This window comes from Balaenoptera physalus (assembly GCF_965194825.1).
Source record: "Balaenoptera physalus genome assembly, chromosome: 1".
NCBI classification, from domain to species: Eukaryota; Metazoa; Chordata; class Mammalia; order Artiodactyla; family Balaenopteridae; genus Balaenoptera; species Balaenoptera physalus.
The window spans coordinates 51,159,007-51,174,237 of record NC_138882.1 but is presented as its reverse complement, the minus strand read 5'-3'; positions in this window follow the sequence as shown (position 1 = coordinate 51,174,237).

Below are 15,231 nucleotides of genomic sequence, written 5' to 3'. Positions count from 1 at the left end.
AAGGTGTAACTGAGTAGCACTTGCTGACCTGTTGTGTCATCACGCCAACACCCTTCCGTGTGCTCTATTATGACCAGAAGGGCCTTCAGAACTCATCTTCTCCATCCCTTCAGCCCTGGGTACAACCACATGCCAAACAGCCCCAAAACGGAGCAACTTCCCCAGCTTTAAATGCACCCGAGAAGAAGCCATTATTCTTTTTTTTTTTTTTTTTTTGGCTGCGTTGGGTCTTCGTTGCTGCGTGCGGGCTTTCTCTAGTTGCGGTGAGCGGGGGCTACTCTTTGTTGCGGTGCGTGGGCTTCTCATTGCAATGGCTTCTTTTGTTGCGGAGCATGGGCTCTAGGCACACAGGCTTCAGTAGTTGTGGCAGGCGGTCTCAGTAGTTGTGGCATACAGGCTTAGTTGCTCCGCGGCATGTGGGATCTTCCCGGACCAGGGCTCAAACCCGTGTCCCCTGCATTGGCAGGCAGATTCTTTACCACTGAGCCACCAGGGAAACCCCAAAGCCATTATTCTTGACTCATTCATTAGCCAGAAGGTCTTCAAATTTCCCTTGCATGATTTATGATCAGGGTGTGGAGACAAAACACACATGTGTTAATAAGTAAAGGAAACCATTAGGTAACAGCCATTCAGGGATACGTTCATCCGTCCATTCATTCATTCCATGTGTCCACTATTTTCTGGCACTGTTCTATGCACTGTGGATCCCAACAGAAAATAAGAAATTGAGGTCCCCGTTCTAATTGCTTACATTCTAGCAGGAAGAGAGAGACGATAAAACAAGCAACGCGTAATGAGGGGAGCGGTCAGATCTGTGAAGACTCAAGAACAGGTGAAGTAAGACAGGGGGTGGGCGCATGAGCTCCTTTATACAGGAAGGTCAGGGAAGGCCTTTCTGGGAAGCTAACATTTGAGCTGAGGCCTGGATGATGAGAAGGAGCCACTTGTGAGAAGGTCTGAGGGAAGAGCATTCTGGGAAGAGGGAACAGCCAGTACAAAGGCTCTCAGGTGGGAATGAGGAATAGAGAATAGACAGTGTGGCTGCAGCCCCGTGAGGAAGGGAGTGTGGTAGACGCTGAGCAGGGGCCTTGCAGGCCACGCTGTGGGGTTGGGATTTATTCAGGTACAGTATGTCACCTGGGAGAGTTGTAACCAGGGGAGTGACACGATCAAGTCTATACTTTTAAAAGCTGTTAACATTAAAAAAAAAAAAAAAAAAAGCTCCCTCTGGCTGCTGGGTGCAGAATGGATTTTAACGGGGCAAATGGTGAAGCTCAACAATGAATGAAGAAGCTGTTGCAGGAGATGACCGTGCTGTGGACTAGACAGTGAGCTGTAAAGGGAGACTGGGAGAGAGGGGGGGTGCCTTTCTGAGGAGAGGCTCTGCACTGCTGCTGAGTGAATGGGGTGTTGATGGAAAGAGGGACTTTGGCCCAGAACTTGTGTGTGACATAACCTGGGCTCACCTGGGTCTGTCTGGCTCCCAAAGCCAAGCCTTTTTCCTACGTTTACTTTTGCTCATTGTCCCTTCTACTGGAGCATCTGTCTCAGGACTCAGAACGGGTTCCATCTTCTCTCATGTAACTCTGGGAGGGCAACCTCAGGCCCCAGGTCACCACATCCTAGATAAGACCTCAAGAATTGTCCACAGCAAAGTTGAAATCTTTAAACACCTTTCTATTTGTTCAGAATAGAAGCAACCCCCTCAGCATAAGCTGCAAAGCCCCCAAAGAATAGAAACCCCTCAGCATGGACTCACGACCTCATCACATACCTACTCTCAGGTCAGCATCAGGATCCCTGGGGGGTTATCAAAAATGTAATGCAGTGGCACAATTTCCCAAGCCTGTGCCTGGTCCCCTTGAATGGTTAGTAATAATGATAAGCAACACAATGAAGTATTTAGAAGCCCTTCTGAGTGTTTTGCATCTAAGTATTTACATGTATTAATGTACATGAGTCCACTTAATCTGCAAATGACCCTATGAAACAGGTACTATTAGCAGACCCATTTAATAGATAAGATGATTGAGGCATAGGAAGGTAATTAACTTGCCCAATATCATTCAGCTAGCAAGTGGTGGAGCTGGATTTGAATCCAAATAATCAAATCAAAACCATATATTGCATCTGTCCACAGACACCTTCTCGTGTTAGGGCTCAGGTCTTGAATGTGGGTGCTTGTTTTCTTCTGAAAAGAGGCTACCGAAGCCTGACTTCCATGGTCGTGCAGAGAAGACAGAAAACCATTTGGGTCCATAGCCAGCACTTTGACCAGGCCCTTCCTGTCTGTGAACTCATGCCCCACATCTGCACAAACAAGACGAAGGAATGCCAGCTTCAGCCTCCTGTTCTTTAGAAATCCCTGGTGCTCTCCTCAACCCCACCCTCAGGAACATCTTGCTTGAGATGGGTTGCATAGTGAGGTGAAAGGCAGCCTTTATTTCTCAATAAGAGCATTAAACTCTTGACAAATGTAGGCCTATGTTTAGCCACTAAAAATTACCTAACCTAAGACAACGTGCATGGCTATGTCTGTGTGTGGGTCTGAGTGTGTGCTGCAATCATTCTCAGCAAAGGGGAAGCCGCAGACCGGCACAGTTCACAGGTGGAAGAATCTTAAAGAGAAGTAGGGAATTCTGAAGGCGGAGGCCAGATCAGCCCTGTTCCAGGACTGCATGACTCCCAACAGCCCAGAGAGTCCTGCTGGGAGCACCGCAGGGCAAATCCCTCCCCGCTCAGCTGAGCCCTGGCCCCAGGACTTGCCATGAGGGGTCACGCCGCTCTTTACTTTGGTTCCTGCTGGCTCTGAGCTATGAGGTCAATCTTGGGCAGCTACGTTGAGAGGCAGCTGAACCAGGCGGTATTGTCCCTGGGCCTTGGAGCGACATCACTGAGTGACGTAGATTCTCCCACATAATCCTTGAAGACAGAACACAGAGGAGTCTAAGAGCTGATGTAATTTGCCCAAGTGGTGGAGCTGGGATTTGAACCCAAGGCACATGTGGCGTCAGGACATAAGCCAGAGCAGGCCTCCCCGAGCCCTCAGCCTCGTGGGGCACCAGTGACAGAGCATCACAGGGTCAGCTGGATACAGTGGAAATGACCACTATTTGACCAGAGGAGGAACAGCTGGAGGAGAAGACTAGATAGCCACTGTGCAGAGCCTCCCCAGGAGCAGAGGGCCCTGACCCTGGGCAGGTACATGACTCAGAGCACAAAGGCATGGCCAGAGCATGACCCCGTTACAGCAGGGAAGTCCGCCCCAAGCCAGGCGGCCTGGGTCCACTCAGACCCACCCCGGGGCAGGAGGACCGATGGAGGCCACAGACCACATCTCTACATATTTAAAATATTTTAAAGTTATCAATCAAGCTAGCAAGCTGTTAAGTAAAACATGTTCTCTCCTCCTGCTTTGACACATAAGCCTCCACAATGACCTGGGGGGCCAGGTTTGGATATAGAATTCTTGGACTTTGCAGAGCTCTGCGTCTGACTGTGCAGGTTGGGGGATAGTGGGCCCCGGCCTGAGGCCCGCCCTTCCTCTCCTCGGGCCTGCTCTGTCCTACCTCTTGAGGGACCTTCCCGTACATGTTTGGACGCTGGGCCTGCCTCTTCAAGCTCTGCCCATGGCTTTTGCAAAAAGCTGCCACTTGGCCACCATTTGGGCCTACTCAGGAGCAGTATCCACCCTCAGGAAGAGGAACCCAGGGGAGAGGCCCTGGAAAGCAGACTCATGGTCATTTGTGTTGGGAATTCCACAGTCTCAGTTGCCCAAGCGTGGTTTAGAAGGTGGGTGGAGGCTTTCCCCACCGTGGGCTCTCTGCCCTGAGGGGAGGGACTCCTCCAGAGCAGGGCCTTCTAACCCATGAGGCCCAGGACAGAGGCACCTCAGCCTGGGTCTAAGGCGGTTGTTGTTGCCACTTCCTCATTGAGAAACTCTGAGCACATTAATTAATCTCTCTGTTCCTTGCTTTTCACATTTGTAAAAAAGAAGATCATTGCAATAAGGAATAACAGGAATAAATGAGCTTATTCAGTATGGGTGCCTTGGGTTCAAATCCCAGCTCCACCACTTGGGCAAATTACATCAGCTCTTAGACTCCTCTGTGTTCTGTCTTCAAGGATTACGTGGGAGAATCTACGTCACTCAGTGATGTTGCTCCAAGACTCAGGGACAATACTGCCTGGTTCAGCTGCCTTTTAAGGTAGCTGACCAAGACTGACCTCATAGCTCAGAGCCAGCGGGAACCAAAGTAAAACAGTGCTTGGCAAATAGCAAGGGTTATGTAAGTGTCATCAATTAAGTGTTATTATTGTTTGGACTTAGGCATCCTCGAAGTTGTTAACAGGTTGAGTGCTGCCCAAAAAACTCATTTCTTGACTGGTGATGGGCAAGGGCACTTCCTGGAGACCTGCAGAATTCTAAGAGCTAGGTACTCCGGAAGCCTGGTCTGTCCTCAGGCCAGAGCATATAATAGAACAGAACGTTTGGAAAGGCAGGAACAGAAGGGAGTGGGATAGAGCGAAGGGTGGAGCATTGGCTGCTAGTTCATTCAAAAAATATGTCTTGGGCGGGCACTTTCCAGGCCCCAGGTAACCAGAGTGTGCAAGACAGACGAGGGTGTGTGCCTTCATTAGTCTTACCTTCTTGAGGCAGGGGAGAGGGAGAGAAGGAAGCTATGTAACAAGAAAGCAATGAAATAAACATGACCATCACCGATAGAGATAAGGGGAGTGAAAGCAATCAAATAGGGTGAATGGAGAGTGAATGACTAGTGGGGGGGGAGAGGGGGGAGTGGGGGGAGGGGAGAGCTACTTTCTAAAGGATGCTTATAGAAGGCCTCTCTGAGGAGGCGATGTTAAACAGAGACCTGCCCAATGAGGAGGGACTGGCCATGTAAGCGATCAGGAAAGGGTGTTCCAAGAGAAGAAACTGGCTAGTGCAAGGGCCCTGAGGTTGTAATGCGCTTGACACAATATAAGAAACAGAGAGAAGACCTATGTGGTTTAAAAGTAGTTTGCACAAGGAAAAGTGATAGGAGACAGAAGTCAGAAAGGTAAAGAGGGATCAGATCATGCCCTTCTCAAAATGTAATATGCCTACACACCATCTGGTGATCTTGTCAAAGTTCAGATTCAGATTCAGAAGGTCCGAGGTGCGGCCTGAGATTCTGCATTCCTGATACGCTCCCAGGTTAGGCCAGTGCCACTGGTCCGTGGACCACTCTTCGAGCAGCAAGGCTCTCAGCAACAGATTTCACTTTAACTATATTCAGAAGACTTCAAACGATCTTAAGTAGGAACGTGACTCGGTCTGGCTGTATTTGTAAACCTCGCTCTGGTTGCAGTGTGGAGAACGGGTTAGGGTTAAGAGAGAAGGCTGGGTACCAACTGGGAGGGGACTGCAGTGGTCCAGGTGAAAAGTGGTGGAGGCCTTGTGTGTACTGAGGGAGTGGGTGGAGAGCAAGTCAACAAGCCTGGCTAACTGATTAGATGAAGAGGGTGAGTTAAAAACAGAAATGAAGCATGCCTGAGCATGATTGGGCCCTGAGCAAGAAGCTGGGGTGATGACGCCTTTACTGACGTGGCCGAGGCTAAGGGGGAAACAGAGTTTGTAAAGAAAACCCAGAGTTTCAGTTTGGGATGACAGTCACATATTCAAGTGGAAATGTGAGTCAGATAAATGAATCTTGAACTTAAGAGTGAGCTTAAGGCTGAAAATAAAAATTTAGGAGCATTGCTTTGCAGATGATGTTTTAAAGGCACACGAGTGATGGGCTTGTTTGTGGAAAAAGTGTAGGAGATAAGGAGGAAAGCTGAGGGCTGAGGCTGTGGGTCTCTGGCACTGGTGAGGTAAGAGGAGAACAAGGACAACCTAAGAGTGGACCCCAAAGATGTCCACACCTAATCCATGGAACCTGTGAATACATTACCTGACGTGGCAAAAGGAACTTTGCAGATGCAATTAAGGGTAAAGACCCTGAGATGGAGAGCTTATCCTGGATTTTCTGGGTGGGCCCCATCTTACCACTGGAGTCTTTAAAAATGAAAACAGAAGGAAGAAGAGGGGGTCCAAGAGATATGATGATGGAAGAGGCAGAAGAGATTTGAAACACGAGAGGGACTTGTCCCACCATTGCAGGCTTTGAAGATGGAGAAGCCAAAGAACGTGGTGGCCTCCAGAAGCTGGGAATAGCCCTCAGCTGACAGCAAAGACATAGGACCTCAGTCCTACAACTGCAAGGAATGAATTCTGCCAACAACCTGAATGAGCAAGAAAACAGACTCTCCCTTAGAGCCTCCAGGAGGGAACACAGCGGTGCCAGCACCTTGATGTTAGCCAGTGAGACCAGTGTTGGACTTCTGACCTACGGAACTGTAAGATGACCAGTTGGCATTGTTTTAAACCACTAAGTTTGTGATAATTTGTAACTGCAGCAATAGAAAAGGGATTCATGTGGTTTAAACGAAAAGCAAAAAGAAGAAAGTGTTTCAAGAAAGAGGGGGTCAACTGCTGTGTCAAAAGAGGTGCAAGCCCTGGACCAGGTGATGCGGAGCTTGCAGTTAACCTTGATGGGCAGTTTCAGCCACGTGGTGAGGCCAGAAACCAGACCAGAATGGGCTGAGGAGTAATGGGCGGGGTGAGGAAGTGGAAGCAGTGAACACAGACAATTCTGTTGTAAAGTTTGGTTGTGAAGAGAAGGAAGGAAACGGGACCGTATCCGGGGTAGGGTGTACGTTCATCCAAGAGTTTTGTTTTGTTGGTTTTAGTGGGAGCCAGAGAGCATGCTTGTTTGCTGAAGGAATCGATCTAGTAGCGAGAAAGTTAGGTTTGCAGGGGTGGGTGGAGGGGTTCAAGAGCAAAGCTATGGAGCCACGGGCGGGGCTGACCCGGAGCACAAGTGAAGGGGTTGGCATTGATGGGAGGAAGGAGCTGGAAGGGAGACTAAGAGGATGAGCGCAGGTGTAAGGGGTTTGCAGGTTGATTGTGGGAGGAAACGGAGTTCCTGTCTGATGGCTTCTGTCTTGTCACCTAAATGACTGAAGTGAGGTCTCACATGAGGGTACGGGGAGAGAGGCGTATCGGAGGTTTGAGGAGAGGCAAAAAGAAAATGGTTTATCTTGGAACACAGGAAGCCACCTGATTACGGAGGTGAAGTAGCATTGCTTCAGGGAGGAAGTGGCCTTTGCTATCTCTTTCTTCTCCCCCTGGCCCTGGGGCTGTGAGTGGTCTGTTGGGTCAAGGCTGGGCTCCGCAGTATGTTACGTCCTAGACAGATGTCCCGGAGCAACTTTCTTTGCCTGCCTGCGCCTCAGTTCTGCGTCATCTTTGTCATCAGGCTTGCCCCGCCTATTCCCAGCAAAGGAGACTGCACGTGGCAGAGTGCTGTCTGAGTGTGAGATGTGCTCTTTCATGATGGGCGGGGTCCATCTTATGATTCCTGGCCCCGGAAGGGGGAGATCCGCCGAAGGCTGGAGATGAATGTCCGGGAGGGTGCCTGTCTAGCAGCAGCCTCTGCATCCTGAGATCACTCCCTTCCGTAGATGAGCCATTCCTTCCACCTCCACCCCAGTCCCAGGAGGCTTGAGAAACTCCGGCTTGAGTTTGCCTTCCTGGTACCTGGAGCAAAGGGAGTGAAAATCTGTGTCGGGCTCCCTCTCCTTGGGGCGTTCCTCCAGCCATATTGTCTGCAGCCGTCACCTGGCTGCTCCTGCCCTGCCCCTTGCTGAATGTCTGCTTCCCAGGGTGGGGGGCAGCGGGGGCACCAGAGTGGCAGTAAGGTCTCCAACTCAGGTTCCCTGCAAAAGCTGTCTGGTGGATTAGGCTGTGTTGTGTAGGTTGTTTGGAAAAGGGCTACCTTACAAAAATGAGATTAATAAACCTTACTGTGACCAAAGAAAGGGAGGGTTCTCCCAGTGGAACACTGGGATCCAAAAAGCAGGAGGACCTTGACCAGCCAGGGTCAGACACAGTTCAGCTGAGGACCTGCGGGTCCAAATCAGGTCTTTTTGACTTCAAGCTCATGTTTCTTTTCCCCCACCATATAACACTGTCTTCTGGGATCCAACAAACATGCCTGCTTCCCAGGAAAGGGAAGGGGAGGGAAGGCACCAGCATTTACAGAGTGCTTGCATGCTAGGGGTCATGTTTCTGTTCTGGCTCTCTTTGCAGGAGGGGAGAGGAGAAGGTGCACCCCTGGGAGGCTGAGAGCCATCAGTATAACAGGGACAGAGGCTGTTTTGTGATTAAGTGCTGGTGATCCGAGATCTATAGGAGACGGGCATGCTCTGCCGTGGAAGCCAGGCTGTGCTCAACATTTGGTCCTGGTCACTGAAGACAGAGGACCAGGGAAATAACACCAGGGCACCACGATCTCTTCTGCAAGCACCTTCTCTACTCCTCCTCTCAGTCCCCTATGGCCATGAAAATAATTCCATTTTTTTCTCCAAAATGGAAAGCAAGGAGACAAAAGGAAATTATCAGGAGAATGACGATGGAATAGAATGTCTTCAAATCACACTAACATTCAAACGGTGGAGGAGAAAGATATATAATAACTGGACAAGGGATATAAAGAGAAATAAGGAGAGAGCCCCTCCAATATGTATTACCAAAAAATCTCCATTTCTGTTGTTTATTCACTTGCTATATTTCTACATGACATAAGCCAGTTATGTGGCGGTTCTATGGACTTGTTACATTGCTCAAGGCCAAGGTTCCCAAAAGGAGCTGGGAGGAACAGAATGTTGAGCTCAGCACTTTTCTCTGGCATAAAGATTTATGTTAGAATTTTAATAAATAAATAGGAAGAGAAGGAATGTGCTGATAATACTTTTAAATTTTATGTTCACAGAGGGATATATGGTAGAAAGTGCTGGTACTCTTTCAGAAAAACAACAACAGCAACGATTCATAGCTGCCATAAGGATAACGATTATCTTTTTTCTTACCAACACCTGAGCATCGACCAGGACGTGCAAAGACAAAAGAAGAGAGACCTCACATCCCACAGTCAGTGAATGGGTAAGGGAGACCATCACAAGTGTGATGACTTTCAAGACGATTAATAACATAAACCAGTTTCCAGAAAGGACAGGAAGATAGGGAGCTTTTATTTTAGATGGTAAGGCAAAGTTGGGAAGAGGAGACCATGAAGGTCAACTAGGAAAATTGAGGCTCACCGAGTGGCTGTCAGGGCATTTCATGTTTTTATGAAAGTACAGTAGCAGACACTGCATCCCAACTCCCCTTCTGGACCAGAGGGTGCAGTGCGTAGCTGCAGATGAGGCAGGGCCAACCACCAAACAGCAGAGCTTGGCACCTCGGGAGATAGGATGGCAATGTCTGGGCACAGCAAATCTAGAAAGCCCATCTGTCCCACAGAAGCATCCCCTCCAGGGGCTGGGCAGGAGAGTGAAAACCAGGGCTGAAGGGGTGTGGCTGAACGATGGACAACAGCTTGGAGCAAGTGGCTTCCATAAGGAAGGAGAGGTGGAGGCTTGCGAAGTCCTTCAGGGTGTCTGCTGATAAGCAAGGCCATCATAAAATAAGAATGCAACATCTGGATGCTGATGTAGTCATCCGGGAACATGAAAACACTCAGTATTTCATTTGGGCAGTTCATGCAAAAAGCATTAATTGAGTACCTACTGTGGGCTAGGCAAATTCTTGCAAGATACCCTTTCTTCTCTATATATGCTTCTCCCCCTTTTTGCAACTAAATGGCTTGAGTCAAGTTTATCCGGACACCTGAAAATCTCTGGTACATTCGTGACACATCTGGACGTAGGTGTTCTGACCTCCAGGTGTACTCAGACCTTAGCCTTTCCTACTATTTAAAAAAACAAGTATTAGTTGAGCCCTGCTGTCCTGGACAGTGTGCTAGACTCTTTCACATTCTCCCGTTTGACTCTTACACCTCTGCCTCCCGGTGCTGGACATCATCTGCTTCGGTCTGCGCCGCCTCATTTACCCTCTTCCCCTGATAACAGTACTCCTTTTTCTTTGGAAAACTGATCCTCTTTTACTCCAAACATGTAGTTATGGTCGGGGCTGCCAATTATGGTGCTCACCCCTGTGGTGATATGACCTCCCTGATCATAGTGACTAATCTAGGAATAAACAAATAATCCAAGTCTGGCCAGAGTTTTCCCCAGTATTTTTCAAACTAGGGTCAGGAGAGAAGTTCTGGCTTTTTTTCCCTCTGATCTCAAATTGAAAGCTAAGGCCAGAATTCTGGACTTTCAGAAGCAGCCCGGCTGAGAGAATAAAGCCAATGTACAGAGACTAGAAATGCAGAGCAAGATGGTGTCATGGTGTCTCTGAGGCCAGGTATGGCTTTGCCCTACCCTTGGTTTGGTTCTTTGAGGCAATCGATTCCCCTTCCCTGCTTCAGCTGATTCAGTTGGGGTTTTCTTGAGTACAACCAAGAGTCCTCCTAAGGTGTTCACTTATTCAGACAAATCCCAGAATCTCAGGCAGCCCCTTCAGCTGACCAGGAGGCTCAGATACTGTTCCTCTGAGTTTCGACATCCCTTTGAAGTTATCTTGTTTCCTCTGTAGCTACCCATACTGCACTGGTTCCAGCTCATAATTCTAGACTAAATATTGATCTTAGGGCTTCCCTGGTGATGCAGTGATTGAGAATTCGCCTGCCAACGCAGGGGACACGGGTTCGAGCCCTGGTCTGAGAAGATCTCACATGCTGCGGAGCAACTAAGCCCGTGTGCCACAACTACTGAAGCCCGTGCGCCTAGAACCCGTGCTCCGCAACAAGAGAAGCCACCGCGATGAGAAGCCCGCACACTGCAACAAAGAGTGGCCCCGGCTCACCACAACTAGAGAAAAGCCCGCGTGCAGCAGCAAAGACCCAACACAGCCAAAAATAAATATAAATTAATTAATTAATTTAAAAAATTTATCTAAGCACTTCAAAGATAGGCTGGAATTTTCAAAGACTTGACTAAAATTCTGAGGGCTGACAGCAAGCAAACAAATAATATGAGGTAATAAATGTACAGACATTACAGATTTCAGAAGTTTTCCACAAGCTTACTTCAGGGCTTGCAGACCTATATTACTGCCTGAGCTATCTTGAAATTGCTTCATTCTAATCCTGAAGATGTGGCAAAAGGTTTTAGCAGTTCAGCCTGGATTCCTTGCTTCCTAGCTATGAGTCTGGCTCCACATAGACAGCATTGTTTAAAAAATTAGTTAAATTAAAAAATTAAAATGTAGCAAACCAAACTGATTTTTAGATGCAGAGATCTGATGTTGAAATGCAACTCCTCCCTCATATAGCTGTGTGACCTTGGGCAAGTTATTTAGCTCTCTATGCCTCCGTGGCCATGTCTGTTAAGACGGAGATCACAATATTATAGGATAATTCTGAGGATTAAGTGAGATAAAACACGCAAAAGGTTCAGGGTTGATAAGTGAAATTTCCACTATACCCCAACCCCGAAAGAGAGCAAACTATAGGAGGAAGCGTCCCCCTTTTTTCTGGTCCTCCCTTGCCTCACCGAGAGTGAAGATGGGTGACTTAACTGCTAAGTTTGGAGAAAGGAACTCCACCGTGTGGCTCAGTCCCTCCAGAGTCTCCTTCTCTGGAACCTGGCAGCCTATGTGTGGGCAGGTGCCGTCTCATGTCTTCTCCTCCATTCAACCAGCTTACCAGACAGGCTCAGTCCCTGCAGAGAAGGCCTGGAGTTGGGGGTCATGTTTAATTAGAAACACTTTGTGGAAGCACATCTAAGCCACGTTCTCCAATCAGCTTTGTCTGTAAGGTGTAAGGTGGAGGAGTTTTAGTTTCCGTTTGTGTCTTGTGCTTATTTCTTACTTGAGAGGGGACACAGGGGTATTGTTCACTGACACCGCCCCCCATACTCCCACCCCAAGCCCCTTTACTTAGCACAGTGCTCGGTCCCTAGTAAGCGCTCAATAAGTACTTGGACATCTATTCTGGAAGCCTAAATTTCTCTCGGATCAGTCTCACAAGTATCACAAATTTGGCAAGGTCCCCAGAAGCCTCCTATGGGGAAGACAGCACCCTCTAACCCAGCGACTCAGCAATGTGGCCTTCTTGCTTTTGACTTTAGGCGTTATTTGATGACTTGCAGGTTCCTAAAAGGCTTCACTCCTCATATTGGCCAGAGAGCCCGAACAACAAGGCCTCAAGTGTACAGCCTTATATCTTCATTCCACTTTAAATAATCAGCTCGTCCTTGGAGGCAGAGGGTGAGGGGTGGGGGATGGGTAGGAGCATGCAGGGGGGCTATAAATGTGTGTATCTGGGGTGCCTATTCCCTTTGAATTGCCAACAAGTGACTTAGGACCAGGGAAGCTTTACCTGAACATGGGGTTCTGCCCCAAATATCCCTTTCACAGAGGTCCCCATCTCAATACTTCGATAGCTATGTTGGAAAGCCTGACAAGAATGGACTCTACCATTACCTTGCTATGTGGCCTTGAGCAAGTGCCTTCACCTTTCTGGGCCTCAGTCTCCTTGACAGATAAAGAATAAGACCATTGGACTAAGTGTGAACAGGAAAGAACGAGGAGCTGGGAAGGAATTGCTTAGCTGCCCTCGTGTGCTGGCTCTCTGTCTGGTGGATGGGTAGATCTCCAGTTCCCCGCTCCCACACAGGAGACTCACAGAAGGATGGTCAGGGGGTTTTGTGTTTTCCATTCTCATTTCTTGAAGAGCCCAAGTTTAGGTACAGTATTCTGCATTCTCCACCCTCCTCTAACCTGCCTTTTGTCCTGGAAGCCCACCGCTATGGGCTATAATCAGGGCATTCTCACCTCTGGCTTTGACTGTGTTTGGCCAGTGGGAGGCAATGGCAAGACAGCAGAGGACTGGGGGAGAAAGAAGGGGAAGCGAGACTTTCGCGATGCTTCCCTGCTCTCCTCCTGGCTCTGTGTCCCTGGCAATGGCGGCATTTTGGGGTCACCGCTCCTGTTGGGTGGCCACTCTTCTTGGATTCCAGCGCCCACTGGTCTTCCTCACAGAGTTCCCTCCCCTTGTCTCCTCCCCTGGAGGAGTGCTAAAAGGACTTCATCCTGTTGTCAGTTGCTAAGGACCTCACATCTCTTGTCGGTTCCCTCTACCCGCACACACCTCTGGAACCATACCATCCATTAACACCCCCGGAACCAGTCCATCCATTAACACCCCACTCAGCAAAACTTTTGAATGTGCCTTCTTTTTTCTGCTATATCTAAGTGATACAGACTCTGACTACCTCTCTTCTGACTCTCACAACTGGTATTCTAACCAACCCCAGCTATGGAAAGGTTCATCTGGAAGACCAAGAGGCAAGTTCTGAAGAGACAAAGCAAAGATTCTGGGCACTTGCCTTCCAGCTGCTCACACCGTCTCTGATCCTCAGTGCTAATGAATAAGTGGAAAGTCATCTAATGCTCTGCTACCAGATGACATATTTTACCTAACACTATTCTGTTGCTCACCATCATTATCTGTATTGGTGTATAAACTGCATTCCTCTTACCATCTATCTCATTTTTGGTGGACAGACTCCCAAATTCCTTCTCTTTTATTTATGCATAACACATGAATGATTCACAAGTGGGAAAGTCAGCAGGGCTCCTTCGACCTCAGTCTTCTCATCTGTAAAAACGGGATAATAATACTCTCATCCTCATAGGGTTGGCATGAGGATTAAGTGAGTAACATCTGTAAGTGCTCAGAACAGCAGATGTAAACTATTAGCCAATACTGTTATTATCCTCTCATCTGATTTATCTTGCCTCACTTTCCTACAGCCTCTACACAGGAAGGGGAACAGGGAAGTTAGCTAGCTTTCAATGCTTTCCTCAGCACACGTTTCCCCTCCACACCCCATTCCTGAGTAGATTTCCTTCTCTGCCACCTTTGCATCCCAGGAAGTTCCTGGAAGGGCAAGCAGGGAAGTTGTGATACTTATGTTTTCTGCTTTCAATTCTAGACCAGTGGTTTTCCAATGGTGGCCTGTGGAGCCCTGGGGTTCCCAAGAAGCCCCATGGACCACAGAAAGAGGTTATTGCCATAGGTCACAACTTTCATCTTATTTTTTTAAAATTTTATTTTTTATTAAAAAGACTCTTTTTGGAGTGTAGTTGATTTACAATGCTGTGTTAGTTTCAGGTGTACAGCAAAGTGAATCAGTTACACATATACATATATGCACTCTTTTTTTTTTAAGGTTCTTTTCCCATGTAGGCCATTACACAGTATTGAGTAGAGTTCCCTGTGCTATACAGCAGGTTATTATTAGTTATCTATTTTATATATAGTAGTGTGTATATGTCAGTCCCAATCTCCCAATTTTCCCTCCCCCCAACTTATTCCCTGGTAACCATAAGTTTGTTTTCTACATCTGTGACTTTACTTCTGTTTTGTAAGTTCATTTGTACCCCCTTTTTTTTAGATTCCACATATAAGTGATATCATATGATATTTGTCTTTCTATGTCTGACTTACTTCACTCAGTATGACAATCTCTAGGTTCATCCATGTTGCTGCAAATGGCATTATTTCGTTCTTTTTCATTGCTGAGTAATATTCCCTTGTATATATGTACCACATCTTCTTTATCCATCCCTCTGTTTATGGGCAGCTTGCTTTTATTGGAGACTCCTTTTAAGATTCTGTTTGAACAGACTTTCAAGACTTAAAGTTGAAAATCCCTGTATTGCTGTTCTGAGATATTGAAGCCCCAGATTTTACAGCTCTCAATGCTAATTTCTTTGGCCCCATTGCCAAGAAACTTTATATATTCCATTCAAATCATTTGTATTCTTTTCCATTTCTGATGTTCTGAAATAGATATGTGAACAAGCAAATCTTTGTGTACTTATGTGAGCTGTGCTTCCCAGGTGCTCTTCATGTTTAGCCAAAACTGTCCCCTTAATTCCCAGGGAATTCCCTGGGGAAGATAACTATAACATTTTTTAACAATAGAGACATGTGAAGGCACTTGACTTTTCCTGGCCCCTGATTTAGCCGCTGGAGTACGTCCACCCCTTGGAATCCAAGATTGCTAGGGGACTATCTATGCAGTTCAAGACTTTGAACTTGAGAATATGTTCAAAGTCTATTCTCTGTTCAGGCACAGAGAATACGAATTCATGAAGGGAGCAAAAGCTCCAACCTCCAGATCTCTGCCTGGAATGCTCTTATCCCACATTGCCACAAGTTTCCCTCCCATTCTTCATTTGGGTCT